The 4,711-nt window shown below is 41.8% G+C and overlaps 1 pseudogene across 1 annotated transcript; it reads left to right on the forward strand.

Annotated features, from left to right (window-relative positions):
- Positions 1-1,116: 1,116 nt before the first annotated feature.
- LOC308417630 (non-POU domain-containing octamer-binding protein-like) lies at positions 1,117-2,560 on the forward strand (annotated as a pseudogene). Its single transcript has one exon. The product of its transcript is annotated as a non-POU domain-containing octamer-binding protein-like (transcript).
- The last annotated feature ends 2,151 nt before the right edge of the window (positions 2,561-4,711 follow it).

The following is a 4,711-nucleotide window of genomic DNA, read 5'->3' on the forward strand; positions in this document are numbered from 1 at the left end:
TTTCTCATTCTGCTCTAGTCCCTCTGTTCACTTTCATTCCCCTGGTGAATCTCCCTCATCTCCAATCTTCTTCCAGCATTACCCTCTCCCCATAAGATCCACCCTCCACTTCCTGTCCAGCTATTGGCCATCAGTTCTTTATTACAGCCAATCAGATGCAATTCTAGATTGCCTTAGGAAGGTGAGGAAGAATGAGTATTTACAAAACAGAAGGCCTGATAATGGGCCATAGAAATGGCAATAGCAGAATCCTGCCAGCATTTAGCTCTCTGCCCATACAGAATTAAGACTTGAATATACAGAGACATACTTTCATGCAATGTATCCAAACAATCTATTCCTAACATTTAAATGATACAAAATTTTTCTTTAAAATTGGAAACTGAATTAAGATGCCTTCTGCCACGTCTGTGTCTCCCAAAAATTAATGTTGAAGCTTAACTCTAAGAAGATGGGATGTGTTGAGAGGCCCTTTGGAGGGGGTTGAGTATAAGTGGAGCCTTTGTGCACAGGAACAGAGCCTTGACAAGAGAGATCTCGGAGAGACCCTCCTTCCTCATATGAGAAGATATTACATATAAACCAGGCAGAGGGCTTCACAAACACTGAATCTTTGAGTACCTTGATCTTGAACTTTTTTCTCCAAATCCATAAGAAAGAAGTTCACCTTGCTCATAAGGCAGCTAGCCTGTGATGTTCTCTTGTAGGGGTCCAGGCCGAGATAGCTTCTGCCACCATTAGTATTCTGTGTTGACTCGTAGGTTCTAGCCACTGAGATAAGCACAAACAAATTAGAGAACAGAATATTGAAAGAAAACAATTGCTTAATGAGTTTCCTTCAGTAATTTGAGTAATATTTTAAATAGCATAATAAGACATGAATGAAATCTCATCTTTGTCAAATCTTTATAAAATTTAAAGATAGAAATTCAGTGTTTTTCTTTAAATCACACAGTTAAGAGTATATAAACTGGGCATGCTCTTTTCTCAGGATGGTGGAGACCGTGCAGCGTAGCCCTTACTCTGAGCAAAGAACTGTGTGGGCAGAGGCAGTCGGGGTTAGACAGGACTGGGAGGCAGACACCTTGCTGTGTTCAAAATGAAGTCAAGGGTGCAAAAATGCAGAGCAATAAAACCTTTAACTTGGAGAAGCAGAATCATACTCCAAGGAAGCACCATCAGCATCAGCAACAGCAGCAGCAGCAGCAGCACCAGCAGCAGCAACCTGCACCAATACCTGCAAGTGAACAGCAGGCCAGCAGCCAGAATGAAGGCTTTGACCTGAAGAATTTTAAGAAAACAGGAGAGAAGACCTTTACCCAACATAGATGTTTCTTTGTGAACAACCTTTCCCCTGACATCATTGAGGAGGAAATGAGGAAACTTTCTGAGAAATATGGAAAAGCAGGCAAAGTTTTTATTCATAAGAAGAAAGGCTTTGGTTTTATTCGCTTGGAAACATGGACCCTAGCAGAAACTGTGGAAGTGGAGCTGGACAACATGCCACTCCGCGGGCAGCAGCTGCGAGTGCGCTTTGCTTGTCATAGTGCATCTCTTACAGTCCTCAGCCTTCCTCAGTGCATGTCCAACAAACTGCTGGAAGATGCCTTTTCCGTGTTTGGCCAGGTGGAGAGGGATGCAGTCATTGTGGATGACCGAGGAAGGCCCCCGGGAAAGGCATTGTTGAGTTCTCAGGGAAGCCAGCTGCTCTGAAAGCTCTGGACAGATGCAGTGAAGGCTCCTTATGACCACATTTCCTCGGCCTGTGACCGTGGAGCCTATGGACCAGTTATGAGGGAGAGGGACTTCCAGGGAAGCTGGTTATAAAAACCCAGCAATTTCACAAGGAGCGAGAACAGCCACCCAGATTTGCACAGCCTGGGTCCTCTGAATATGAGTATGCCATGCGCTGGAAGGCACTCATTGGGATGGGGAAGCAACAGCAGGATCAAGTGGACCAGAACATAAGGAGGCTTGTGAGAAGATGGAGATGGAGATGGAGATGGAGTTGGAGATGGAGATGGAGATGGAGATGGAGATGGAGATGGAGATGGAGATGAAGATGGAGCCAGCACACCACTCACCAGGTTATGCTAATGAGGCAGGATTTGATGAAAAGTCAAGAAGAGCTTTGAAGAATGGAGGAGCTGCATAACCAAGAGGTTCAGAAATGAAAGCTGTTAGAACTTGGGCAGGAAGAGGAACGCAGGCACAGTGAAGAAGAAATACAATGACAAGAAGAAATGATGGGAAGACAGCAAGAAGGAACCTTTCCTGACTCGAGAGAACAAGAGATACTGATGGGCCAAATGCCCATGGGAGGTGCTATAACATAAGGAATAGAGGCGCCATGCCCCCTGATCCTGTGCTATCTGGTACTCCAGCTCCTCAGGGACCTGCCCCTATGATGCCAGATGGAACCCTTGGGTTGACCTCTCCAACAACTGAACATTTTGACCAAGCTGGTACAATGGAAGGAATTGGAGCAATTGGTGGAACTCTTCCTGCATTCAACTGTCCAGCTCCAGGAGCTGAATTTGCTCCAAATAAACACTGCTGACATTAGCTAGAGTTGCATTGTCTGGTTTTCTGTGGCCTTAAAATAGGGCCCTTTTTGGACTAGCCAGAATTCTACTCAGGGAAACTGTTAGGTTCTAGGTTCTTCCCAGTACATAGATATTCCCAGCTTATACTACTCTAGGGAATATACTTGAAATCAGAGGGGCAAAAAAAAGTGTGGTATTTAGAAATCAAAGTCTATGTTACAGTTTGCTATCAAGTCTGTGTGCTGCATTTCTGAAGTATAATGATTGTGGAGAGCCTGGAGAGCCATAGGAAAGTAGACTCAGAGCTCCATTAATCCTGATCATTCCTTCTCTCTCTCTCTCTCTCTCTCTCTCTCTCTCTCTCTCTCTCTCTCTCTCTCTCTCTCTCACTTTAATTACTTTTTCATTTTCTTCCCCTCCACCCCAGAGACACTGCCATATATACCACAAAACCTAAACATCCTCCAATGACCTGGCCCAGTTCCTCTGTTCACTCCCAGAGGAGAACTCAGACACTAGTCCACAGAGGCTACAACATGCATACAGTTCTGTTAGAGCTCATATATGACCTCTTCATGTCCTAAGAAAGACATTTTCCCTCAGAGGTTTTCATTTTAGTATATCTTAAAAAATATCTTGTGTTAACTTGCCTCCATCTTTTTCTTGGGTAGGGACTCTGTTGTGGGTAAGTGTCTCTGCTGTTGCTGTTCACAGCTTTTCTTGACAGGCCTAGTACAACCTTGGGAACAGGGTCTATGTGCTGAGTGTCTGACCGTAGCTCTTAGTCTTGCCTTTCTTAGGTAGTTACTCTGTGCATTTTTATTGTTGTACTATGATTTGTTCCTGATACCTTCAATTTTAATTTTTTTCTGAGAAATGGAGCAATAATGCAACACCAACTTCTTAAAATACATTTGAAGCCTTTTTAAAAAATGAGTATATGAACTACATTCAGACTTGGTGCTGTGTGGTCATGGTACACCAGGTGGAAAGGAGAAAATCCTTTATCAGTGAAGCAGGAATCACACCACTGCTCATGTACAAATATAATGTTAACAAACAAATTTATCGTTTTAATACACATTATTACTTTTTTATTAAGTTGGTACATTAAAAGTTGCACAAAACATGGGTTTCACTATATTTGTATACATGCATGAAAGACACGTAGATCCTAATTATCCCCTATTATAGGTAGCATTATATTTTTATATCTTTAAATGGTGTCACCTAGATGTCTTTTAAAGGGTGACAAAAAGAACAAACACTGCAAGCCAAAACAAAGAAGATGTGGTAACATGCTATTCTTGTTCATTTGAGCACTTTCTTGCATTTGCAGCGCCTGTGTTGCATTCTCAAAAATAAAAATAAGCAACAGATTATTCATTCTGATAACAAGTATATACAAGCACACTCATGCAAGGGTACACATGTTTATTTTCATGGAAATGATTATGCCATAAAGCATCTCCACAAATGCTACATAAGTGCATTTTCTCCCACGCTGCCTATGGCAAATAATCAAACCTTTTGGTAAAGTAACACAAACCATTTCTTTATCTGGACTCAGCTTATCACACTGTGTATGTGCACCAAGGATTTGAAGCAAATTACCTCATGATTTATATGTTGAGGAAACTGGAACATGTTCTTTCCAAAAATATCCTTTTCCATTATATTGATGATAGAATAATAAAATGTAAAAACCAATTATATGCCCAACTAAAAGAGACAGTTAAACAAATTGGAAAATGTGATAAAATATTATATAACTATTAGAAATCAGGGTGAAAAAAGTAGGAGAAAAGCCAATAGAGAGCACCCATGTCTATAGCAGGCTAAGCAGCCCAGGTATAATCAAAGAAAGAGTATTTCAAACAATTGTGGCTAAAAGTTTTTCAAATGTGTTGAGAACCCTAAGTACAGACTCAAAAGGCTGGTGAGCCACATTCAAAAGGAACATAAGCCAACAAACAAATGGAAACTACTAGCTGGTTTTTTGTCAACTTGTTTTTTGACACAAGTTGGAGTTATCACAGAGAAGGGAGCCTCAGTTGAGGAAATGCCTCCATGAGATCCAGCTGTAGGGAATTTTCTCAACTAGTGATCAAGGGGGGAGGGCCCAGCCCATTGTGAGTGGTGCCATCCCTGGACTGGTAGATCTG

The sequence above is a fragment of the Micromys minutus genome, assembly GCF_963924665.1.
Source record: "Micromys minutus genome assembly, chromosome: 2".
Classification (NCBI taxonomy): domain Eukaryota; kingdom Metazoa; phylum Chordata; class Mammalia; order Rodentia; family Muridae; genus Micromys; species Micromys minutus.